We start from the raw sequence: 27,807 nt of genomic DNA on the forward strand, positions 1-27,807 counted from the left end.
GACCAGGACAGCTATCCCAGGCTTTTGACCTCAGATCCACTTTTCCCTTCCCTATTCCATTCCCTTCATTATGTGACCAGGGGTATGCATACCTTGGACAGAGAATTCCTTTAGGGCCTGTCTCAGGAAAGAAATAACGTCTGCTGTTCTGTTTCCATTGAACCAAATTCTTTACTCTGTCAGGTTTGTTGACACCTGTGTGCCCCACAGTCTCTCATGACTCTACAATAAATATCTAGAGGCCAATGTGTGTGTCCTATTAATTTTAGTAGTATGCACAAGACACTTACTAACGTTCCTTGGTATATTTGAATTTGGCATCTCCCTCCTATTTCATGAATTTCGTGTTATACTTACAATTCTGCAGTGTAACCAATCATTCTTTGATTTGTATAGCTAAAAGTTCTGAGAACACCAAAGTGAATATACCCTATAAATTACAACCTGTTGAGATGCCCATCAGGTTGCCTTAGGAAGTAATTATCTTGGGATCTCATTGTCTTTAATTTGATGTAACACACTATTGTATGCTGTTTCCTTACTATATGATATTTAGCCCAATTGGACATATCTTCTACATTGTGTTCTGCCCTTCCTGAAAGATGCTACATTCATATAATGATTTTTTTTTTTTTCAGAACCGAGTATTGAACTCAGCCCCTTGTGCTTGACAGGGAAGCTCTTGTTCCACTGAGCCATCTCCCTGGTCCCTTTTTTTGTCATTTCTTCAAGATTAACTGAATAATAATGGGGCCTTAGCCTTGATACAGCAGCCATGCCAATGGGTTTGTTTGTTTGGTACTGGCAATGAAACTCATGACCTTACGCTTCCTAGGCAGATGGTCTGCCACTGAGCTACATCCCAGCCCATGACGATGGTGTATTAAGGCATTTCCCAAGACAACCATAGACTTCATATTGCACTTTTGGTTGTCTGCTGAAGAACTGATTGTCCGCTCTACAATGTATTGCTCACCATTTGTAATAGCATTTGAATTATTGACAATAAATTAGTTTTCCTACAAGATGTTTGAGAAAGCATACCTTTTATAGCTCAGGGCAAGAATATTGGATTACTCTGACTGTGGGCATTAGGATTACAAAATAAAGAAGTAGCATCTATTCTCCCAAATATAATGATTTCTCCTCACTCTTCATATGTGACCCCACTGTTCCCCACTATACTCTCTGTATCCAGAGAGGCTTGAAGGGCACATGTAGTTTATCCAATTCTCTGACATAAAGAGTTCTGCTCTTGATTATTTATATCTTTGCTAGTGAAGGGCCATCGTGTTCAGTTTCCCAAGACTACTGTATTTTATACTCATACCACATCATAGAAGGAAAGGTTCCCATAAAATAATTGCAGAGAAGCAGTGAACAGCTACAAAAGGCCAAAGTTGTTGCTCGCAGTATCTAGCCATTCTCTACCTCTTTTATGACTGCTGAACTATGCATGAAGCTTCAAAGTGAATCCAGTTGGAGCTCATTAAGGCAAGTATTACAATGTATAATCACAGTTTTGGATACTAAAAATATCAGAAATCTTTTTTTCAGAGAATGTTCTATGTTGTCTATCAACATCAGCTATATGAGTTTGAAGCCATTTGTCTCATACAACTAGAGAGTTGCTACCTCTAGATACCATATGAAAGAATAGACCTGTTAACATTATATAACATGGCTATTGGTGAATTTGAAGCCCAGATAGTATATCTTGTATCACCTCATTTTCCATAGTGTAGGGAGCATATCTTTAAACAGACGGTCTGATACCTTCTTCTTCAACCCCTATTTCATAAGTGAGGCTGTGATATTTTAGATGGACATAACATCTGTCATTGCTGAAATCTTTAAATTTGCAGTTAAGGACAAACTGGACAAAATAGGAACGATGACAGTTGACATCCTTTTTTGTCTTTACGTGATATTGCCACGCTGCTGTCCTACTAACAGGTACATAATTATGGCCCAGTCAAATTTAATAGTGATAGGCTACATCAGCTTCTCCATATGCTAACTATATATTTATAATTTTTAGAAGTAGAGCATCTAATACAGTCTAGGTTTTTCACAGAATGACTTTGTTAAGAATAAGGAAGAAGCCATCACTGTTACTTTTGCTCTGGATTTAATTTTTATCTGTTAGAAGATAGGTGGAAAATGTAAAAACTCTAAATAAAGACCCCTGGAAGAATACAACTATACTCTCTTGGAATTTAAAAAGTGAAAGAAAGAAATATAGAACATAGAACCTTATGTACTGGAGAGATCACAAAAATAGGTTTAAAAATAAATGTTCAAAGGATAATTTGTAATAATTCTATGGCTGAGATTCTCACCTTTTGGATTTCAATTATAAATGTCTAAGCTACATTTCTTTTTTTTGAATAATGAAAAATTGGATGTACATTCTTTGATCACCTTATAGGACGTGTATCAAAAGTGAAAGAACAGACTTATGAATCCTTTCTTCCCAGAGTCACGGTGGATTTAAAGTTGTCTCCAATTCTATATAGCATTATAAGTGACCTGGCTTATTATATACACATTTTATGCTTTGGTATTCATGTCTGGCTATAAATGTTTGTCTTGGTCATTGTGTATTTGGTTTTTTGTCCATAAAAATCATATTTATTTACTTATGTCAGTGTTTCTTACATTTTTTTCATTGTTGTCTCCCTAAAGAGTCTTGTAAAGATATTTTTATCTTTTGTCATCTCTTATACGCAAGGCAGGTACTACATGTGTCTGCTTATGTACTGTGGTAGGAATTTTCAATCCTCCAGCAAGGGACTGTTTGTCGCCATAAGGTCGTATGAACTACCAAAATTGTTTTCCTGCACTGACAATACAGTTGTGAGCTACTTTCCTGGTGTTTCTCTCTGTTCCTTAACATTTTGCATCATGGCTTCCCACATGCACAAGGGAGGATACCCACAAGTGTTTCCTTTCTGCTTGGCTTCAGATGCCTGTACCACTCTCCTGATACCACAGACTGTGCTCCCCACGCCATTTCTTCTGTTTAACTATTAGCATTGCCTGAGCTCCAGTGTCAGGAACATAAATGTAGAGAGAAAAAGGCCACCTGGCTTCGTCTCTTCTTCTGTTTTCTGAAGGCTTAAGTCTAAGACAAGTGGCTTAAGTTTCTTACTTTTTTTTTCATAATTTTATTGATAAACAAATAGCAATGAGACAGTTTCAAATCAAATCACTAGGACAGTTTCAATAACTAACACACTGCATACATTCTTCTTAGTGGTTGATTGCTGTACAAGATGCGGACTTGGGATCCTATTTACAAACACCATTAGAACATATTCTATTCAAAAAGGAGTATTCACATACTTGGCAGATTCTCTGGGCCACCTCAGGTATTCAGTCTAAGACAAACCCTTTTTGTGGATACAATAACCATTTTCCATAGTGTTTGTTTAATTTGCCCCAAGTGACATTGCACACTAAATAGCTTTGCCTTTATTTACTGAGCTTTGGCTGTGTCGCTAGTCAAGCAAATATAGGTCGTGTGCAATAGCAGAATATCCTGAAAAATCTGGATGCTACTATCTTCATCTTGTTGTAGGGAAACAATCTCGAGATGGTCTCTACTTCAGCACAGAAGTTACACCTATAGTTTTGATTTCAAATTCGTTACCCAGAAGTAGTGAGTGGGTCCCATTCAACAACAAGAGAAGGGGAGAGAAATCCTTTTGTGACCTGAAAGAAAGATTGAGTGCATTAGGAAGCTGGCTTCTGAAGAGGTGCCTTAAGGTCTTAATTCTCCTTTTTCTGGGAAATTTGTTGTTTTCATTCTTAGGGGAACAAGAAGAGTTCAAGTACATGAAACAGATCTCTGGCACCTATAATCTCTAGATGAACTGCCATTCCTTTTCTCTTTTTCTTTAGACATGCCTCATTTTCAGGCCTGTTCTGATATCAGTGTCACTAAAGATGTCTTCTCTGGAAGTGAATGCTACTAACTGGCCAGAGAATGCTTAGCTCTGTTCTTCTCTAATGGAAATTTTTCTTCCTGTATCTCAGAATTTCAACACAAAATAGAGATCAGATGATATATTAATTGCTAATCGTAGAGAATAAAAGGAGAATTTTGACAGTCTCTTTTATTCTCTCAGATCAGTCAGAAAACCATAATAATACTTCTGACTCAAAAGCTAAAATTGAGACTTAGACAGAAAACTCAGGACTTAGATGGCTTTCTGACATTTCGATGATATTATTGCGTCTTTATGTCTCTAGAAATTGATTATTTCAATTGTCCAGGGCTGACTTAGGAATCTTTTCCAGAGCTGCATGAGGAACAGAAGCCATTTGTTCCTCTCTAATGCTTAAAAGCAACTTTTGTTATATACTCTTTAAATTTGAAATGTGTTTTCCATTATTCACCACATGAGCTCAGATTTGTATAGAAACATAGAAACCAGAGACCTAATTTACTCTTTGTTCTGCTTTGTGCAAAACAAAACACAAGAGGATAATACCCAAGGTCTGGTAGCTTCAGTCGAAAATCAATTGAGGCTTCGGACTCCATGTGAATGGCAAAAGCGTCCGTGTCACTGCAGTGCGTATCATTCCATTGTTACAGTTAAGCATAAACCATTCCCAGGCCAGAGAAATCAGATTTATTTATTTATATATTTTTTTTCCTAAAGGCTGGATATATTTCCTCCTTACCCACTCCCTTTTCATTTTTCTTTTTCTATTTCTTCTTTCCCCGCCTCATTCTTACTTGATTCCGGTCAGGCCCGATTTCAGATGACCTCTTCTTCATCAGAGACGAGCAGTGGATTTCGTTATGTAGAGCGCACCGCCGGAGTAGGCGGTGCACAGAGCCACCCAAGCGGAACAGAACAGGCAGGAGAGGCTTGGTGCTGCTTCTCCTGCCTCGTGGACGTGTTCAGAAAAAACATTTGTTTTTAAACTGAGCTGATTGGCTCGCATGCATCTCCCCATGGGCTACTCCATGGCATGCATGTTTAAGCAAAATTAGCTTCTTTTCCCCAGAGCAGCAGAGTGGAAGGTAGGAGAAGCATGCATGCCTGTGTGTAGGATGCTACTCAGGTAAAGATAGAGGCTGTGTGATTTCTTACTTCTTCACCTCTGGGCATCAGGGCTCTCCATTGCGACTTCACAGTTCCCTCAAGAAAGTCCACCACTGCCTGGATATAATAGGAAGAAGTCAGTAGTTATGCATGGCTGAGCAAGTGACAGGCACCAAAGCAATGTCAACCTTTTTTTCTCAGGGATAAGTAGACTTCCTTAGTATTAAAAGTAAAAGCTGAAAACTATACATCTTTACTAAAGAGCTACAAACCCTGAGAAAGTAGGATTAACCATTTATAATCTTGATCATCTTTGTTTAATTCTCATGTTAGTTTCTGGAAGATACCAGCCAAGGACAGAATTTGTTCTCAAGAGAGCAAGAAATACCGACAAACCAAGTGCCAAATCTTTAAATTAACAGTCCTTACCTAATGATATCTCTATACTTGCATTAAAGTATTAATGAAATTTTTCTTTCCGTGTGAGATCACGTTTTAATTTCTTTACTTCATTCCTCTCAGGAGGATTATACTGAGTTTTGTATTTAGTAGAAAATTCCTAAGTTCTAATCGCTTTCTTTTTCTCAGTCCATCTCCATCTCATCCCCAGAAAACAATCCTCCCTGTACTTTGAAATTAAAAAGGAAAACAACTTGGCGTAGCTCAGAGAGGCAAAGGGAGATGGATGGGAACATTTGTTTCTGACCTTCAGCGAAAGAATTCTGTTAGTTAGGCACTATAAATTTGTTTTCCGCAAATGGGAGAGTATAAATGTGCTCCATCAGGAGGGAGAAAGCATTTGCACCTGAGACATGGAACACAGAAAATAAATCGATCAAATTAATTTCTGACTGTCAGCCCTAGAGGCTCATTTCCCACCACGTGCATCGGGAGGCAAAAGAGCAGTTAACTTGTAATGATGGAGAAAGGGGAGGACCACCCACAGAGGGACTGGAGTGCGGAAGACAGTGCCTTTTTTTCACTGACCTTATTAAAGGGGTGCTCACCTCTGCTGTGGGGAAAGTGGGTAAGATGCCCCACTTTCCACCTAGGCACTGGCCTGCTGGTCCATCCCTGCCATTTCCAGTAGGAAATGAGCTGAAGGATATGAAGAACACAGTCAGGCACCTATTCGTCCTCTGACTGCTCAGTCGCCAGGCAAGGAAAAGACTACTACAAGATGTCAAGAGAATATTCACAGGAGATTCTAGAAAGACCCAAGGGTAACATGGAGGAATCTTGCTACATAAGAGGGTGCTCAGAAATGAACACCTTGGGGCTGGGGAGTTAGCTCAATAGAATAAGTGCTTGCCTGGCAAGTGCAAGGGCCTGAGTTCAATCCCTGGTTCCAAGAAAAAAGAAAAAGAAAAAAGAAAGAAAAGAAACGAACACCTTGTCCATGTAACTTGAAATTATCAATAACAGTAGAAGTTCAGCAAATCCTATCAGCATGGATAACATTTCTTTTATGCTTTCAAGCCAAAATTTTACATGGATTGCTAGTTTACTAACTCAGCTGAATTATTTTATGATCAAACTTCAGTACCAAATTTGGCCCATCTATATGGCTCATACTTACCAGATATTCACTTCCCTACACTATGTGATTTCTGGGGATTATAATTCTTCAGGTAATGGGAAAAATGCATAATTAACTCTTAGGCACAGTAGTAATAAAGCAAAATGAGTGCTCAACCTCTTAGCTTGTCTGGGTTGGATATAGTGAAGGAGGGTTGTCCTGAACCAGATATAGTTAATATACAAAAGTAAATAAAATTTCCTATTTATGTTTTATTATAACATCTTATAAAAGAATGCAAGCAGCCTGTGGGCTATACATTGAACATGTCAAGCAGACAGGAAAGGCTAAAACTGAATTTCCTTTAAGGACATTCATGTTAAAAGGTTTGAATCTGACTATAATTTGATAGTCTGAGAACCCAGGAGATTATTGGACTGATACTGGCAGAATATTTTGTGTATCCAGTGAGCGAAATGATCAACGCTCAATTAGTTAAAAGCAGAGTGAGCTGGGGATCTCTTGGTAGGTATGGGATACAATGAGGGGATAATTAGATCAATCTGGTCTTCTGGCTTGGAACATCATTTCTCCAATCTGTCAAGTTCTCCTCCTCTTCCTACACACACAGAAGAACAGATTTTGGTTATGGCACTGGGAAGTCTCCAAATGCCCAAGAACATTCCATGCCCTGCTTGTCTTGATGGGCAGGGGATGACGCCCTGCTTCAGCGCATGCGTCAGGAAGACCATACAAGTCAAGTGTGTAGGTGCGCTTTGCTTTGGAGTTTATGCCTGGACCTTGAACCTTTTGCCTCTCCTTCGTGATTGTGTCTTATACCCAGTCTTTGGATGGTCTGCAGTGTCCCTGCTTTTGTTATGGGCAATAGTAATTACCGCTATGGCATTTATTTTTTATTAACATAAAAAAAACCCTTAGTGGAGCTCTCCATTTGACTCACCATTTGCCTTAATAGTGCGAATGTCATTCTATTTGGAGAGAAAAATGATTTCTGAAGTTGGGTCTGTAAGCCTATTTTTGTTAATAATAATTTAAAATATATTATGCAACCTAATATTTGCCCTTTCCCCTTTAGCTCTTGAGAAGCTAAGTTCCCCATCCTTCTAGTATTCAGTTATAGATATATGCGCACTGACTCTGGTTTTAGTTCAGTGATTACCCTGGAAAATTAAAAAGGTAAACGGATTTACTCACTAACACATAAATAGGAGTCTTTCTTTTCTTCTTTCCTTTCTCTCTTCCTCTGTCTGTCTGTCTGTCTGTCTGTCTGTCTGTCTGTCTGTCTATCTGTCTGCCTGTCTCTCTCTCTTTCTCTCTCTTGTCTTCTTTCTTTTTCTGGAATCTATAAGCAGCATTCTTGACTGTAAGGATGAAGAAAAGGAACCTGAAGTTCTTAATTTTTGATGAAGCCCTGGAAAAGTTGAAAGAGATACATGGAACCTGAATTGATGAAGGAAAAAGAAACACCAATGAGTGTGTGCCTCTGTGTGTGTGTGTGTGTGTGTGTGTGTGTGTGTGTGTGTGTGATTTGCATGACAATCAAACAGCATCTGAGATGGAAGGAAGATAGACAGACAAGGCAAAACACAAAATGCTGGAGGGAAGCTAGTTAGCCCTGTGAAGCCCAGAAACACTTTCTGACAATTGCTATGCACTGTTCTCTGCGCTGATGAAAGGATGAAGGACAGAATCCCATTGCTGAAGGCAGCCAAAAAAAGTCACGAGATGATTAGGTTGGTACTTGGGGCACCTGGTTTTCAGTCCTGATTTGGTTACAAATTAACAAAAAAAGAGATCACACTCGATTTCTCTGTGTAGATGCTCCCTTTATCATCATGAGTCATTTAACAAATGCCTCTCTATTACACAAGGATTGGGAACAGTTCTTTCACTCCCCAGCATGTGTCCTAACCAGAGCTCTGATCTTTGGATAATAATAGGTTGGAACAAAATCCTTGACCTGGTCTGCTCTGACCTCCCCTGGATTCTGCATCCCAGAAAGATTTATAATTATTGAAAGGCTGACTTCTCTGTTTAGTAATATTTCTTTGGGGATATGGAGAATAATTAAATGCTAGTACCTTTCTTTTTCTACTAAAATGGCTCATAGCTCAATGGTCTGGGAATAGCTCTGTGGATTTATTGAAATGAATAAATCTTGAGAGGCGCAGGCTCCATCAGACCAGAGCTACAGTAGACATGTCCTTATCTGGAGGAATCGATATCCAAGTGACCATCAAATGAAACAACATCTACTGGACCACACTTAGGGGAATGGTCACGTTTGTGTTTCTCTGACCACAGAGTCTGTTGTCTTCCTGCTAGGCTAGAGTCTTATCAATCTAAGGTACTTGTTACGGTTTGTATCTGGTTGTCCCCCCAAATCCTCATGTAGTCCTTGGAGCAGGCTTCTAGAGTTTATGATTAATTCATGATCCAATGCTAGGATTAGGAGTGTGAGTCCGACATCCACCCTAGGGCTGATACCCTGCATAAATTATAAGGGAGGGAAGAGAGCCTTGCTAGCTGCTGAAGCCACTGCTGTTTCCTTTTGGCTTTTGCTTTTTGCTGTCTTCCACTTCCATGAATAGCTGCCCTCTGCCATGCTCCGTGCTGCCTTGGAACCAGCTGAGTATAAACTGAAACCTCCACAAACTGTGAGCTAAATAAGCCTTTCCTTCCTTAATTTTGGGTGCCAGGTATTTTGTCCCAGCAACTAGAGAAAAGTAACTAAAACAGTGCTGTTTTTTTTGAAGTCTCTTCCTTTGGCCCAATGTAAGGGGACTAACGTCTGTGCTCCCCTGATTCCCTAATTCCTCCTCCTCCAGGAAAACTGTTAAAATAGAAATTGAAGCTGAGTCACTTTCCAAAGTGAGGTGTGAGACCAAGAGGTGTACTTAGCTAAGCAGCTGACTGAAAGTGGGTTAGTGAACTCCGAATACCCTCACCCACACTGGAGGCTTAAAGGGATTAGCGCATGTATATAAGACAGAAGAGACTTCTGGAGAAGGGTGCTGGCGTGCAGTGGCAGCCACTGATGAGGGAAGCTGGATATGCCAGAAGCATGGAGGGAGTTGGGAAACTTCCCTTTACACCAATGGGGGAACACAGGCAGACAGTGTCCTTTTCCTGTTGGGGCTGCTGTATGAAAGTACCATAAGCTGGATGGCTTCATCAATGAAAATCAATTTCTTGAATGTCTGGAGGATGGAATTATAGTGCTAGCAGCATGATCGTATTTTGGGTATGGTATTTTTCCAAGTTTCAAATGATGGACCGTGGTTGCATTTGCATGGGATGGAAAGAGATTTGGCTCACTCTCTGGTCTCTGCTTGTAAGGGCATTTTTGCCACTTACAAAGGCTCTGCCCTCCTAGATAATCACTTCCCCAAAGCTCCACCTACTAATACCACCATGCTGGGATTAGATGTCCAATAGATGAATTTGGGGCTCATCATATTGGGAGAGTCTAAAGAATGGGACCTAGTCTGTGGCTGCTTCCACAGGGAAGCGGTGAAAGATCGGATTGTGGGTCTGTCTGCATCATTAGGATCTGTGAGTAAAGAAGAGTGAACTGGTGTGGAGTCATCCAGGCCCCACTCATCATGGCAGTTGGGTCAGCGATTGAGTCCTACCAGAAGGATGAGAGGTATTCACTCCTAGAGAGCTAGGAGTGAATAATTAATGGGGCTACGTGTGCTTGCACTCAGCAGGGGAACCTCTTGTACTCTGGAGCATCGCTGTGCAGCGAAGGGTGCACTGGACACTGTACTCATTTTTCTTCCTCAGCTTGCCTAGCCCTGCGGTCATGGGAAGCACATGTTAGCAAGCTGAGGTCGCTTCTAAGTGAGAGAACAGAAAAGAAGCGAAGCAAGTGCTTCCTTACACTTGGTACAGTTGCCAAGTTGCCCAACAGGGGAGGAGAGGTGCCTGCCCTTTAAAACAAGATCAGAATTTTAAGCATTATATATAAAGCAATATGGAAAATTATTGCTTCTTCTGAGAGGTGTTGACCATCCTAATGCCTGGAATCAACAAATAAGTTGTTTTATATGGAAAAAAGAGGAAATTGGGTAGAATTAAGAGCTGAGGTTCGGATACAGTAATCAGCTTGTATGGTACGTATCCAGGTGGATCCAGTGGAATCCCAAGGGTCCTTATAAGGGGTAGAGAGAAGACTCTGATCTCAGTCAGAGTGACACAATGTGGGGAGAGCTCCAAAGGACACTGCTCATTTTGAAAACAGAAAAAAGGTATGAGCTGATAAATGTGAGTGGCCTCCACCTGCTGGAGAAGGCAAGGGGCTGGAGTCTCACAAGAGCCTCCGAAGAGAAACAGAGTCCTGCTACAACTATAGTTTTGTGTGTGTGTGTGTGTGTGTGTGTGTGTGTGTGTGTGTGTGTGTGTTTTAATTCCAATGAGACCTATTCCAGACTTCTGATCTTCAGAAATGTAGCATAATTAAATTTATGATGTTTTAAGACTCTAATCTTGTTTATTGCAGTAGACATAGAGAAATAATAGATTGAATAACTTAATTGGAACTAGATTCTTTAGAACAACTGGAAAAGCTGTGGTTCATTAAAAAACTGTCCCCGTGGAATAAGTTAAATGAATAGAGAGAAGGCAAAAGGAAAGTAAAAAGTAATTCCCCATGTGACTGTTTATTTCCATCATTAAGTCATATTATGTGATCATGTGTCTTCCAGGAAGTTCCCTATGACAGCTCTATGTCCTTTGCTTCTGCCAAGTGGCTCATGTGTTCTATGGTTCTGAGCAGAGGTCGCGTCCAAGTCCAAATCCAGAGGCACTAAATTTTATGGAGGCCCGCCTCAGTTGCCAAGAGCCTCAGTTCCATCAGGGCCACTGGTTGTTCATATGAGCCTCAGCTGCTCTTCAGGCTTCTTTACCCAAAAGTCCCAAAGGCAGAACTTGAGGAATGCTGCCATCCACTGTGGCAGGAGCGTGGGGCTGGGACAGGACGCAGTAACCAGGATGAAGCTGCGGGTCCTGGATGGGCCTGAGCAGAGGACTCAGGCTCTGTAGAAGGAGTTCATATGGCTTCCTAATTAATCCCAGTGAAAGTTAGCTGAGGTCTGAACTGGGACAGTGGCAAAGGGATTGAGAAAGAAGCAACTTGTGATTATTTGCAGTTAAAGATGAAAGAACTCTCCTAAAAACTGAGCATAAATCTTAGCTTTTTTGGGTAACTAAGAGACTGACCATGTCATCTATGAGAAATTTTGATCTGAAAAAAATGAGAAGGGTATTTTTGGGATGGAGCCATACCTTTGAGTGGATTCAGTACAACTTCTTTGGAGTTATTTAAACAACCATCTCAGAAAAATATAAGTAATGTGTAGGGAAGCGATCAGAGACTCAGATAACATTTTGAGTATTGCCAACTTGAAGGTTAACATAGTTAGGGACACAGTGGTGAACAATATGTCTAACAAGAGAGCTGAGAGTACATAGGAGGGCCGGCCAAACAGCTCAGCAGATTAAAGTGCCTTCAAGCAGGTGGGGGGATCAGGGGTTTGATCCCTGGACCTGCCGTACTACCCCACCCCCCGCACGCTGAGTCAGCAAGTAAGATGGTGTGGTGGTGCGCGCCTGTAATCCCAGCTCTTGGGAGGCTGTAAACAGGTAGATCACTATGAGTCCAATCTAGTAGTGAGACCCTGAACACCCTGTAGACCCTGCCCTAAAATACAGAAAAAAAAGAGAGTGAGAATACATAGGAGAGCTGTATAACTGTGGGATGACTTTCCCATGTTCCCAATTTTTTTTTTCTTTTTTAATTGTGGCAATCTTGAATGAACATCTCACGCAGGTGGAAAGGGAGAGCAGATGTCAAAGAGATCGGTGTGCAGAAAGCAAAGCTCAGGTGTACATGTGGCAAAGGCTGAGTAAATATAAGATTGGCCTTGGTGAGCAGAGAGCAGTGACTTCACAGAGACAAAAATGATGTGTAACACTGAACAGCAAATTAAGAGGAGACACTGTGTGAATGATGGGCTTGCTGGAAAGAGAAGTGTGAGGAAGAAAATGTTAGTGATTGGGTGATAATGGTGGGCCTGTGTGAAGAGAAAGTTACAAGGTGGGAGATGGAAAGAAAGTGGGCAGACTCAGTTCCTATTGCTAAAATTAAACTTGGACGACAATGTTCCTCAGAGAGGGCTTTCACATGTTATTTCTGAGTATAGGAAGTAGCTGGACTCAGAGACGAAGGCCCCTCCTCATGGGAAGGGGAAGGCTCCAGTTGCTGGTGGAAAAACAGGCAGTGGCTTGCACACAGGAAGGCCAGATTTCTGGTGTCCTCACCCCTGTTCCCCATGCTAGGTGAAAGGGGGTGATGTTCCCTGTTTTGGAAAAGCAGGTGGTAGAGGACAATAGTTTTAATGCACTCATCTTGAGATAAATTCTGTACACTAGTATTGTAAGATTTCAGAGGTCAGGAACATGCCTCTTGGCCTAGGTGGGTCCCAGTGGGGAAAGCATCCTAACTTATGTGGGGCTTAAGCTCACCTTTTGAATAGGGAGAGAGAGGTACAAGCCGGAAGTGTGTAGGTGTGGACACCCGGAGAGGGTGTTTTCCTCTTGGCCTCAGGGGCTGTTTCTGCTGGCAGCTGGTGGTGGGGACTGTGGCCCTTCAGGAGGACACAGACTAGAGGGAAATAGTGGAGAAAAGGGGTCATAAGAGACTCAGAACCTGACTGTCTACATGACCACAGGAAAAGTATTTAGCCTCCTGGAGCCTCATTGTGCTTATTTGTCAAGCACACGGTCAGAAGCACTACCTGAAAACATTTCAGCATCTGTATCTCCCATGTTGACCTACCTTGCCTGCAGTAGGTACGCGTTTCCCTTCCAGAAGAATTCAGCTCTGCAGGCAGACCTAGCAGCTGTCCTGTGCTCTTCCTAATCATCTTCCAAACAAGATATCTAAGTGCTTCTTTGTGCTCTTGTGCAATCATCACTTACCTGTAGAAATCACCCCCATGCCCTAAAGCAAGTTCTGCCACCTTAAATGCTGACTCCCCCTCCTGCCACATCACCTAAGTGATCCCCCCATTAAAGTCAATAACATAGATCTGCTTACCACCCTGATCCATCACCACAGAGTTTTCCCCTCTTCCCCAAGCTTCTCTTTTTTGCTGTGAGAAGCTCATTCTTCATTTTTCAGTCTGCTTTATTCCAACATTTGAGATTTACATCTTTGAAGCTTTTCCTAAATAACTTCCACCCCATGAGACATGAACCAAAGCACAATCTCTTCCCATGGTATGTTCCTACTTCAGCCTACCCAGACTTCTATAACAGAATGTTGTTTTCCTACATTTTTTTAATTGTGTGGTACTGGTAAATGAACCCAGAGCCCTCATAGTAAGCTATCACCAGTGCCTCCCCTCCCTTTAAAAAAAATTGCAACAGGGTCTAGGTAGGCCGCTAAGTTGCCAAGGCTTGGCTTGAATAGTGATCCTCCTGCACAGGCTTCACACAGTGCTGGGGTTACCGGCGTGCACCACCAGCTCATAGTACGTTTTAATTTGACTACCTTTGCTGATTTATGGCCTGGGATCATCCCATGTGATTTTACAATTTTCAGGCAGAGGTCACACTTCTTTTATTTATGTACCTTCTCATATCCTTACAAACCCAAGGAGGTGTCTCTTACCGTCATGCTTATTTGATAATTGAAATGAGACGGAGAGGCTCCGTAGCGTCCCCTTGGTCACACCACAGTGAGCAGAAAATCGGGCCTGCGTGCCTGCAGCCGAACTCCAAAGCACGTTCTGCAGATCCTTATATGCTGCTTTTTTATTGTTTGCAGCAAACCTGAAAACTTAGGTATATTTTTATCCATCTTACAAAAGATGAGCCAGAGGCTAGAGAAAAGGAATCTGGCCCTGGTCACACTCACACTGTTCAGGGAGCAGCGTCTGAACCCGGGGTGTGGTGCCAGGAGGCCCGACAGAGGGATGAGGCGGGCGCTGTCCTGACAGAGCGCCCTCTTAAGCTGTGAGGAAAACCTCACGTGAGGAAGATGAGCGATGCCCCTCCAGAGTGAGACCGACAGCAAAGCACATTTCCAGGGATGCAGGAGAGAAAACAAGGGCAACAATTTGAAACCGAGGCTGGGGAACAGAAATTCAGGCTTGATTTAATTCCATTTTAGTCTTGATGCCAGTTCTGCCCCTGAGGGTAACCCAGACACAGGGACGGAATCAGCCACTGAACCTGACGGTGGTGTCAAGTTATTTCCCCCTTACTTCACAGCCACGGGGGACAAAGGCAGCGTGCAGAGAAAATGTTTGTACAACTCCAGCTTATTTAGATTCAAGAGGCACTAACCAGATGGGATCCAAACCCAGCCTTTCTGTGTGACCTGCCTCATCCAGTGTGATGCAGTCACTAGACTCCAGATCTTAGGCCAGGGCAGTCTCATGAGCACAATAAAGTTACCTAAATTAGTGGCACAGCAGACACATCCGATATAGGATGATAGTTGCAAATAAAATGGGGGTGCTGCAAAATACATATTTCTGGCTAGCTCAGTACCACTTGCCTCTCTATGTAAAAAAGTAGCCAAAGTTGCCCTGAAGCATCCAGCTATGTACTCTCACCACCCGGGTCTAACCAGAGAGTAGCAGAAAAGGAAAAAGCAAAAGAGCTAAGAGTGAGAAGAAACCCTCTTTCATCACGCACTGGATACAATTGGTTCAGCACACGGCTGCACTCTAGAAGGACGTGAAGTTCCCTAAGAATCTTGGAGACAAAGAAAGCCTTGGATGCTTTATCCTCTGCCCCACTGCTTGCAATAATTTTTGAAATTTATTGGGTTATTTAAAAAAATAATCACAGTGTACACATGTGGGTGCATTTCAGGAAAGAATCTGAAAGCAGTGTAACCCAGCTGACTACCGTGAGTGCTGAGGAAAAAATGTGCTTTTAGTGTCAAATCACAGGGTCTCACTCTTACCCGGAATATTCATGAATGATGATAGTAATTAGGCTTCTCTAATTAAAAGTGTTGAAAAAACTCTCAAACTACTTACTTTTATAGACTCGTGAGAAGTGATGATGTGAGGATAATTTCTTAAGAAGGAAGCAAAAATAGGTGTCGTATGGGAGAAAGTTTTGTTTTGCAGGCATGAGAATGATACAGGAAACCTCCAAATGATATAAGGGAAAAATGATCTCTGGCACCTGACCTGGGTGAGTTTGTGTTCTCTAAAACCAAAGAATGAATTTTAGGAACAAATGGAGATAGAGAGTAGAATCTTTATTGGGAAAGAAAGCTTCTGTCCAAGAGAAACAGAAGGGGGGCCTGAGTGGGTTGCCCAGGAAGTTGTCTTTTTCAGGCTATTTTTACAGGACAAAATCATGTGGGGCTAAGGTGGAGAATATAGGAATTTGCTTAGGTGGATGTAGGGTTGGACAAAGATATGGTCAACCAATGGGATTACAAGCACCATTGCTCAGGTAAAATTGATTAAGTCCAGGACCAAACAGAGAAGGGAGTCATGTAGTAAGCAGGCATGAATGTAGAACAGGACCTTATCTGGTAGCCATCCCATAGTAGTTGGTCTAATGATTTTTCCTCACTTTCTCAGGGTGATGATCAATCAAGGATGCTAATCTTTAGGGAGGTCAGCATTTGTTTGATCTTTGGTTTTTAGGTCTGGCTCACAGCAGGAGCATTTGTCCCTTCCACAGTTGTAAGGTATCTTGTCTTCTGTGTTATCTCCTTCGAGGATCTGGCCCTGACTGACTGCCTATAATACTTTTATGTAACTTACCTCCCTGCAACAAGAAGACAGTACCTGAAGGGAGAGCTGGTGGTGGGTCTGTGTATCTCTTCCTGGGCATCAGCTTCTCCCTATGGTGCTTAATAAAATAGAGAGAACTGGGCCCCATCTCAGAGTCTATTTCAGAAAATCTAGGGTGGGATTGGAGAATCTGAATTGCTTACAAATTCAGAAATGATGCTGATATTGCAAGCCCTATATTTGATTTTTTTTTCTGAAATATGTCTTCACATAAGCATCACTTGGAGAATTTTTCAGACAGGCAGTTTTCCGTCCACGTGTGAATCTCCAACTTCAGAATTCCCTCGTGCAATGTAAGCTTAACAAGCAGTACTGGGTGATTCTTATGGTGGGACAAATTTGAAAAGCACTGGGGCAGAGAAATTATCAACAGGGCCTCTGCCTGATTGCCTTCCTTAAGGTAAGAGCAAAGCAAATGGTACAAACTGAAGCCTGAGTGGAGGCCAAATAATCATTTTCTTGGTCATACATTCATTGGATTTGGAGAAAATTTAGAGTCAATTTTAAAAGGGAAGAGGGTTCTATACCAGGGATAAATATAAGGATTGGCTCAGGAAGTAGAAAATCCTCAGGGACATCAGGACCTGAGAGTGGATCCCAGGCATCACATTTTTTAAATGTTTCTCATGGTGATTTCAGCATGCCTTCATGCTTGCCAATGGAAGAAAGAGACTTGGATTCTATTATCTAATTTGCACTGAGTTGGCTACCTAACCAAGAGAATCTTTCTTTCTTTCTTTCTTTCTTTCTTTCTTTCTTTCTTTCTTTCTTTCTTTCTTTCTTTCTTTCTTTCTTCTCTATCTCTCCCTCTCTTTCTTTCTTTCTTTTTTCTGTATTTTAGGGAAGGGTCTACAGGGTGTTCAGGGTCTCACTGCTTGATCGGACTCATAGTCATTCTCCTGTATATGACCTCCCAAACACTGGGATTAGAGGTTTGTGCCGCCACACCCAGTCTCAATTGCCATCTCAGCCTGCCCCAGGGGTGGGCCTGCACAGCACCCCCAGGATCCCTGCCCCTGCCCCTGCTTGCATGCACTTTAATCCACTGAGCTATGTGGCCAGACCAAGAGAATGTACTCCCAACCTGTTAGATACCTGCTCTGAGTCCATATTATCTAAACCAGAGAATAAGTTTTAGGAACAGTGGGGGTTAGGAGCAGAATATATTTATTAGGAGAAAGAAAGCTCCTGTTCCAGAGAGACTGAAGGGGTCCCAAATGTGTTGCTGAGAAACCTCCCTTTTCTAGGGGTTTTTATCAAGCAAATCCATGTCATGAGGTGGGTCTAAGGTGGGCAAAATGGGAAATCCCAAGGTGGGCATGAGGTGGGACAAAACTAAGGTCAGCCAATAGGACTACAAGCACAATTGCTTAGATAAGATGGATTAAATCCAGGAGCAAACGGGAAAGCACGAGTCATGTAGCAAGCAGCTGTGAAGAGAGAACAGGGGCTTTTCTGTAGGGGATTGGGTTAGTGGCTTTTTCTGGCTTTCTCAAGGTGATAGAGATCTATTTAGAATGTCAGTATCTGATGTTTATCCTTAGGGAGGTATGTGGTCATTTAATCTTTTTCTTGAGGTCTGGCTCTCAGCTGGAGGTGCCTGTCTCTCCCACAATTGGAAGATATCTCGTCTTCTGCACTGGCTCCTTCAAGGGTCTTACTGCCTATAATATTTCTACCTAAATCAGGTACCTACAACAGTCAGGCATCATTAAATCTTTAAGAGAATAACTAACTTTACAAAAGAGAGACAAAAGAGGAACCAAATGGGTTGCTTAGGAACCTGCCTTTTCTAGGGATTTTTATAGAGCAAATCCATGTCATGAGTTGGGTCTAAATTGGGCAAAATGAGAAATCCCAAGGTGAGCATAAGGTGGCAGAACTATCCACTTCCACATCTCATACGGATTGCATTGCACAGTACTTAGAAAAGCCTGATGTACCTTGGAATTACCTGTGGAACTTGTAAATATAGAGTTTGACTGGGTAAGCCAAGGACAGCCTGTCTGTCTGGTACTCTAAGAAGCTATAGGTTTTGCCCTTGACACTGGCCTGTGGACAATGCTTTGAGTGGCAAAGCATTACCTAACTCCATCTCACTCATGACCCAGACCCCATTCTTCAGGCATTAGTAAGACTCTGATGGGTCCTAGTAGAGGTCATAGCCTCTCTCCACTCCCCACATCACTCACCCTAAAGTACAGTATTTTTTCCAAGTACAAACATTACCCATTTTTGCCAATACACTGAAGAGACTGCCTTTAACGTAGGTTTTGCACTGATTCTTTGTGACTCCTTTATGAGCCTCTGCTGCCTTCTTTGGAACTTTTTCAGACTTCCAAGCTTCTTTAGTTTAGAAGACAGATTAGATTTCTGGACAGGTTGAATCTTGTAAAATAGTGAATGGTGACATAGAATTGAGGTAAATGAAAATAAATATATAAGTATAGAGAGAAGAGGAAGAAAGATACCTGCGTTTGTAGATCATTACCAGAAAAGAGACTGAGAATTGCTGAGTGCAGACAGCTGCTGATCTGAGGTAAAGACAGTGGGGACAGCACTTGGGGCAAGGCACAATCACTGTGCCAACAAGCACTGCAAGTCTTCTTCTTTATAACAGTGTTCTAGGCAGTTCAATTACATAGAAATATGATGCAGCCCAACAGGGCTAGGCCCTCAAGAAGACAGTATGGAAGATGAGCTATCTTGCACATTTGGGGAAGGCAGACACTCCTGCCGTGGGCCAGACCTCACAACGAAAGATGAAACAGGTTCAGTCCCATACTTCCCCGGGATCGCCATCAGAAACTAATATTCTAAATGGGTATCAATCAACTTAAAGCCAGAGAGTCTCCAGGCCAACCCCCATACAGGAAAAGCCCCTGTTCTGTATTCATGCCCACTGGCTACATGACTCACTTTCCCATTGGGTCCTGGATTTAATCAATTTTGCCTGAGCAATTGTACTTGAAATCTCATTGGTTCACCATAGTTTTGTCCCACCTAGTGTGTCACCATTTTTTCCACCTTAGAACCACCACACCTCGTGGTTTTATGCTATAAAAATCACTAGAGAAGGCAGCTTCCCTGGCAGCCTGCTCCAGTCTCCCTTCTTTCTCTGTTTCAAATAGAAGCTGTCTTTCCTCCCAATAAATATATTCTGCTCTTAACCTCTGTTGTTTCTAAAACCCAATTTTCAGTTTTAGAGAACATGCACTAGGTCCAGGTATCTTTAAGGTTGGGAGTTTCATCCCCCCATATGAGTACTACAGTTACCCTTCAAGGATCAGCAGGCAGCGCTGGGAGCAGTACCGTCTTTGGCTTGATGGTGCAAATACAGCAGAGTTCCCCATAGGTGCTTTCACCATTCTTTACAAGACTATTCTCAGTTTGAAGACCACAGACAAACAACTCACTAGCTGACTTTGGCCCATGGGTCCATCTGCCACTCACATTTCATCGACGAATAATACCAGTGGGGAAAAATGCACACCTCTTTGTTCATATTATGTTGTGAAAGAGTAGATATTAAGTGCCTTACTTTTTATACTGAATTCAGAAAATGCAATAGAAAATTTTGCTTCCTCAACTAAATGCTTAAACACTGATGAAGACCCAAATACCTTCCTAGCCTTCTTTTATACTCTTTCTTGTTCTGTGCACATGCACACACACACATGCACACACACACACACATACACACTATTATTGGTGGACACACACAGACATACACACACATACGATTATTGACAGACACTATTAGTGTGCTTACTCAATCTAGGTTCTAAGACAAAACTACAAAATCTATCTGAGGCAAAATCTGAGGGATAAATAACAAAACAAATAACAACCAGAACAAACCTGGCTACCTGGCTGCCTGGCGAGCGCAATGCTAAACAGAAGCAAAATGTATAGAAGCACCTCATTATCTGCCCCTTCCCAGGAATATGAGGTGACATCTTTAGCTTTATTTCACACACAAGTTGAAAGGCCAGGCTGCTTGGCCATTCACCCAGATGGCCGGTTGAGCTAGGAGACAAAACATGGCAGCCTAAGGATGAAAGCAAAATAGTGCTCTTGTAGCACATTGCTTAGCTGAGCCTCACTGAAAGGATGTTGTGGGACTAGGCCTGCTCACTCAGGAAGATCCCATGTACCTTTGTGTAGTTCAGCTGCTCCTTCTTGCTGGACTAGACCTGGCCGTGGTATCTTGAAGGCCTGAAGATGAAACCAGAGTATATCTATGTGCCATGCCTGGCCATGGACTCTGTACTGGGATGACTGTTTCTGTTTGCCCAGGAAGGCAGAAGTGGCTATTTGAAAGTCACATGGGAAGAAAAAGGACTCTGTGTCTTGGAGCTCCTTTCTAAGTTCTTGCCACTCTCTGACATTGCTCTTTCTTTTTCTCTGGCATCCTAGAGACACTTTAGATTTCAATGCTGAGCAAAGAACTATCGTATTTGTAGGCATCAGTAGAGGCTTGTGGTGTTAAGAGGGGATACTTGAGAAGGGATTTTTCTAGCATGGAGAGATTTGTGAATGTGTTAGGTGAAGCCATGAGGCCTTGTCTAAGCACGTGTGAGTCTCACAGGACAGAAGCACAAAGGAGCTATGACAGCTTCAGCAAGGCTGATAAGTATTGGGGAGAGCACGCAGTTAGTGATGTTAGAGACCTTTTGCTTAACAAAAGGAGAATGTGAAGCAGGGATCAGAACCCGGAGTCTGAAAGCAGAGAACCAGGGCAGAACTGGGATGCCTTTCAGCTCATGGGAAGGAGGTTCTAGAGACTATCTGATTGCACTGTGACACTTGGACGGTTTTCCTTGTACTGTGTAATGGCTCCGACATAGCAGATATGAAGGGCTTTCTGATACCCTCTCCATTGTCTTCAGGAGACAGAGGAACCAGGCCTTTGATCTGGTCTGGGAATGGATGGGTTTGCCTGTGTGTGAGAGGCATGGCACAAGGGAGTGATGCCTTTCAGCCAAACAAATTTGAGCATAAAGGAAAACTGAAGCATAAAGAGTGAACTTGAGCAGTGCATAAGCAAATAGGAAGGTGGAAGTGGTATCTGAGGGCCACGAGCCAGAGCCAGTGGGTTTGAGCATCTGGGACTAGAAATATTCTAGGAGGCAATAGAGTCAGGAGGAGAGAGAGTTGCCAAGTCTCGGGGGCTGAGCAGGAGCTCTTATTACAGGGAAGAGTGCTTCACAGTCATTTCATCAACGTCATTCATTGTGCAGCAAAGGAAGAGGTCATCTCCCCACACACTGTTGTTGTGATCTACTTATGAACTTCAGAAGCTGTGAGACAGCTTGCTCATCCCAAGTTCTCCTCCTCTGATCCATGCTATTGCAATATGTCCAGGTATGAGATTTTGCCAATCAGCCTGTAGGGATAGGTGTCTCCAGTCAGATATACTCTAGATTTGTACAGGGGCCAAAGGTGCAGATAGATAAAACCGGACTTAGAGAGCCAAGTCTCCAGGGCTTAGGAGAAGCAGGGAGTGTTGGAAGATGAAGTAGATCTGCAAGTAGCTACACATGAAAGCCTTCAAAACACCATCTTGATTAATTTGAAGAGACCTCTGGAGTGAACTCCCACTCTCAGGAGGGAATAAGGGTTAGGATACCCTGGGTGTAAAGCCATGGAGCACTGTTAGCTCAGACTTGCTTTCCTGTTTCACCAGCAGATTTTGTGCAATGCTTGGGACAGTGGAGGGCATGCTAGGCTTCCTCAGGGAGTATTGTGCCAGGCCCAATACCTGCTACCCTCTCATTATGAAACCAGTCCATTCTGGTCTCATAGTGTTGTTAAGCACACCTATGAGCATGCATATTTTTATTTGTTCAAAATGTGTGCCTCTTCCTCATGCACTTAACTTCTTAAAACGTACCTATATTATGGACACCATAATGGAATACTCATCCCATTTCTTGCTATGAAGATGCATGAACAAGTTTTGCAGATCTGATGGAATTAGACAGCTGATTCTGCCCAAGTTTCCATCTATACAAGGGCTTGACTATCGTTTTCTATCAAAGTCTCGATAATAGCAAGACTATGCTACACTTTTGCCTGTGTGCCCCATCTTTGTCATCCATCACTACTCAGATCTATACAACTCTACCACTGCAGTGAAAGTGCAGTCTTAGATTACATATAAATAGACAAAGATTTGTTCCAGTGAACTGTAATGTAAAAACACATGATCAGGTGAAAAAAGATATTTAAAAGAGTTTTTAAGTGAAGTTGGAATAGGAAAAATCCGGGTCATACTTTCTCACAGTCTTGCCCAGAAAGCCTGAGGTTTATATAGCATACATTTTCCCCCAAGTTCTTGAAGACTCAGGACTGTCTTAATTGGGTCAAATTGTATTATCTATAAGGAAAAAAAAAAACTGACCTTAGTGAATAGTTACTTTGATTAATTAAAGAGCAGTCTTTGCTAAGCAAACAATAAATACTAAGGAAAGCAGCACTCAGGGAAGATTAGAGCAGATGGGAGCAGGAGATAAGAAAATATCCAGAGTAGCCAGGCTTCTCTGGCACCTCATTTATACTTGCTGTGTGCAGAATCTTACAGAGGGATCACAGGGCCCACTAAAAGGAATATACCTCAACCATTATTCTCAAAAAGGTTGCTGAAGTTTGCCTGAAAATGCATGGTGTTTATACATCAAGTTCTATATTTATGTATATGTCCACCTATCTCTGTCTTTCAGTATGCAGCCAATAGTAATCAATGAGGCAGTCAATAGGCCTGAAGGAGCTTAGATCAGAAAGTTTTCCTATTGGTCATGGTGAATGGAATATCCTCAATGACATGGGGGTCTTAAAATGTATCTTGGCAGAGTGCTGAATGTCTTGGGGCACACAAGTCCTTCCCCTGATCCCTCCAGAGGACAAGCTAAAATGCAAATGGGGTTTCCTAACCGTTTCTCCCATTAAGCTGGATTACTGTGCCTTGGAGGCTGGAGTATGAGTTGAAATGGTTGAAACTCATTAAGTACTGTAGATATGGCTTTGACTCTACCCTTCTTGAAATATGTGAGTCTTTAGAGTTCCTACATACATTTACTCATCAGGAGCTTCACTCCCCAAACATTCCTTGGCACTTCCTAAATGTCCAGCACTGGATGGCTCAGTGAAGCTTTTCTCCATCAACTGAGACAAGCCTGGAGTGCCCATCCGACCAATATGCAACCCACATATGTGAGGGCCAGCATATTTTATTCACCGGAAAAGTAAGTATTCTATTTACTTACATGAGACTCCAGGAAACAAAATGATACTAGAGAATAATATTTTAATTCTTTCATGTAAAGATGGAGAGAACAAAATTGCAAGAGGCCTTAGTAATTAAAAAGGCATTACATTCATGGTATGGTCTTAGATAACAATGATAAGCCTCTCCTATCTTTTTCATGTAACTACACATTATTGATGAAGCAGTATCAAGAAGGCATTAGGTGATGTTTTATTGCATTGCTTTAAGCCACTGAGGTTTTTATATATGAAGGGTATAGATTTATGCTGAGTGATTCAGCTATGAAGCAGGCACATCGATTTGTTCAGGAATGTGAGCTGGTGATTACCTCCATTAAAGTCACCAGGGCAGACTGATCACTTTCGTTTAGTTGGAGGTATGCAAATAGCACTTCCTTGGGGTAGTGGGTCTATGACCTTATGAATACAATTGAAATAGCTGTGTTGCATCCCAGAAAGCCCTAGAAATGGAGGGGCATGCTATCCTAGGTTTACAACTACAGGCAAGGGGGTGAGGCCTGGTGGGGCAGTGAAGACATGGCTGTGCAGTTCCATGTGGCAGGCTGTTGTGCATACATCACTTGGGATAGGCTGCTGACTTCTGATTTAATGCTAAACTGCAACAAAATAAAAACAGAAAAGTAAGGTACAGGGATCATATAACTACTTCATGTTTCCTCTTACGTGTGACAGAGTTGTGGCAAGTTGAAGGGTTCTCTTGTTTCTACAACGTGAAAGGAATTTGTGGGATTCAGTAAAGTAAATGAAGTAAGGAATTGAATCCATGTGATCGCATCTCTGGGAAGGTGTTTGGTGGCTTCTGTCTTTGTAGGATGCAGGGTGTATCTAGAGGGTTTGTGTGTGTGTGTGTGTGTGTGTGTGTGTGTGTGTGTGTGTGCGCGCGCGCGCACGCAGGGTCTCACTATGCAACTCAGACTCATAGTAATTCTTCTGATTTCTGCCTCCCTAATGCTGGGATTACAGGCATTCACCACCAAGCCTGGACTCCATCGCTGACTCAGCATACCTGGGGGCAGGGCCAGAGCAGCATGTGGAGACAGGGATTGAGCCCTGGCCCTGCACTTACCTGAGCAAGCGCTTAGCCTACTGGAGTGATTTTTAAGCAATCCTGACTTTAATGACAGCTTATAGGATGAATAGTTGGGAGTTATTCAGATGAAGTGGGGGTAGAGAAGTCAAGAATACACAATAGGCAGGAGATGGGTGCAGTGCTGGTACCATGGGGGAGCTGACAGTATTCCTCGTCCTGCAGAGGTTTCAGTAAACTTGGTGCCCATCTTTATAAATGTGACACAGCGTTCACCTTCATGTTGACATCTCCCTTCTCTCATGAGCAAAAGTGAGAGGCCTAAAGATATATGTTGCTTTACTTTTGGTGATAGCAAATGTATCGGAGGCTCACCTACATGTGTGATGGATTTACCAACTATTGGTATAACAACCTTAGTGACTTTTAATCATGAAAGTTCATGTTTGTAAGGATTTATAAAATATTGGCCTATCATCAGATATGAGAGACAGTGACCAAAACAATATACTGAGATTGCAGCTTTATAGAAACAAAACATAATTTCGAGCTAAATTATGCAAATGATTGTATATAAAATATACCTTCCTTTGCCATAGCCTCCTCCTTATTTGCATTGTAATTAAAACATGTTATAGTTGGCCCTCTGTATCTGTAGGTCCATGAACACAATTTTCACTATCCACAGATTAAAGGTAGTTTGAGAAAAATTGCATCCGTAATGAATATGTACTGGACTTTTTGCCTTTATTTCCTAAACAATACAACATAATCAGTATCTACAGCACATTTACAGTGTAAAGATATTAAAAGTAATCTAGGGGGGCCAGGGAGATGGCTCAACAGAATAAACACTTCCCTGGCAAGCTCAAGGGTTTGAGTTTAATCCCGTTTTGTCAAAACAAAAAACAAAACAAAACAAAACAAAAAAGTAATCTGGGGAGAAGTTAATATATAGGGAGGATGGACATGGCTTATATGCAAATACTCCATTTTATGGAAGAATTTGGAACTTATTCTTATGGATACTGAAAAATGAGTTTACTAGCTTAAATTGAGTCCACTCACAAAAGTATAGGGGCCTGGGGAGATAGCGCAGTTGAATAAGCGCTTGCCTGGCAAATGCAAGGGCCTGAGTTCAAATCCCTGGTTCCAAAAAAGAAAAAGAAAAAGGAAAGAAAGGAAAAGAAAGAAACAAAAGTATAAGTTTTGGCTGGCCAGATATCTCAGCAGATTAAAGTGCCTATTTAGGCAGACACGGAGACCTGGCTGCAATCCCCAGCATGCCATGCCAGCCCTGCCCCCAGGGCATGCTGAGATGGGGACTGTGACTGCATGTGGTGGAGTACACCTGTAATCCCAGCATTTAGGAGGCTGAAAACAGGAGGATCACTATGAGTCTGATCTGTATAGTGAGACCCTGTAGATCTTGTACTAAATAATGTGTGTATGTGTGTGTGTGTGTGTGTGTGTGTGTGTGTGTGTGTGTATTTCACTAAGGCATGAGTAATATTCAACTTGTGGCCAGTATTTGGTGTGTAAAGATACTCAATTAATTTTTTTTATTAATGACTAAGTCAATGGTTTTGTGTTACCATTAAAATATTTCTTTTGTAGTGACCTTTCATTAAAGAGTATGAAAATAATATTTGTCAAATCTTCAAATCCTCCCTAGTCCAATTTTTTTTCCATTTCACTTTTGATACAACTTTATAAGGCAGAGGCTGCTATTATCTTATATTTTATAATTGAGGCAATTGAGGCTCAGAGATAGAAAACATCTTGCTCAGCTGGCAAGAACAACAGCACAGCCTCTTAGCAATTACATGGTCTAAAAAATTGTAAGTATAGAGAACAATCAAGAGTTCCTGATCCTTCAGAGAGGTCATTTACAACAGAAGAAAGAAAATAATGTGTTCCTAGTCCCTCTCATCCCCTAATATCAGCATGCTGTGCCCAGCTGTGGCTGTCCGCTGACCCATCCATCCTCTATCAAATTATCCTTACGGTATGAGGCTCCCCGATCCTTCAGAACCCCAGCTTCTAGCCGCCAGACTGAATAACTCATCCCAATGTGCAGCAGCTGCATTTTAAGGGGATTCCATAGCACTTCAACGTGAAGGGGGCACGCTTTTATGAAATTCTTTGTAGCAGCCAAATAAATTTGCTTTCATATCTATTTCTGTCAGAGTCCACCAGCTCCTTAAGCCCAAATCCCCGTCTTTACAGCTGCCTCTGTCTTGCCACACAGAGGTGACAAGAAAATGTATTGTGCCATCTCATACTGCTGATAAATTTCGTCTATCATACAGCAGGCGTGTGCTGAAGGAAATTGGAATTCTACGCAGAAAAACTTTGGTGGGCTAATTATATCAATGTATATAAGTAAATAAAGCTTTGGACTAAGATGGCAACAGAGCTCTCTGCCAGGATGGTTAGGAAGGGTAAGAGGTTGCATAGCGCCAATGCCATCATTCCTGCTGGCTGTGGCTTCATACAGCTATGTGACCAGTGACTGTAAATTTGAATTCTTTCCTTTTACTAATAAACATTTTATTCTCAAACTTACAATGATGATGATGATGAAATAATAACATGAGAAGCAAGAGCTGTATGGTCCTCCTAATTGTTATTTTTTTCCATAATTTTATAGAGAAATAGCAATGAGACAGTCTCAAACCAAATTAGTAGGACAGTTTCAATAACACATTGCATATATTCTTCCTAGTGGTTAATTGCTGTAAAAGATGTGGACATGATATCCTATTTAAAAACACTATTAGAACAAATCCCTCTATTCATTAAGAGAATGTAACTATGTATCTACCCTAACCATTTTGAATACACAGATATAAAATGGACATTCATCTGTATCCCCTTTTTTTGTTTAGTTCTGTTATTTGAATATTATAGGTGTATTAACTCAGCAAAATATTCTAAAAGAATCCAGTAGTCCATAATAGTATTGGATCTTCATCTTGACTGGCAATGTCCAAAATTGTTGGCCTGAGTCCCCTACAACTCAACATAACAGCATGGCTTTACTTCTTATATTTC

The 27,807-nt window shown here is 41.8% G+C and overlaps 1 protein-coding gene across 2 annotated transcripts in view; it reads left to right on the forward strand.

Annotated features, from left to right (window-relative positions):
• Nucleotides 1–27,807, forward strand: part of Ctnna2 (catenin alpha 2) — a 1,043,423-nt gene that overhangs the window by 894,232 nt on the left and 121,384 nt on the right. The gene's annotated exons all lie outside the window — the stretch shown is intronic.

This window comes from Octodon degus, unplaced genomic scaffold (genome assembly GCF_000260255.1).
Source record: "Octodon degus isolate 3935 unplaced genomic scaffold, OctDeg1.0 scaffold00058, whole genome shotgun sequence".
NCBI classification, from domain to species: Eukaryota; Metazoa; Chordata; class Mammalia; order Rodentia; family Octodontidae; genus Octodon; species Octodon degus.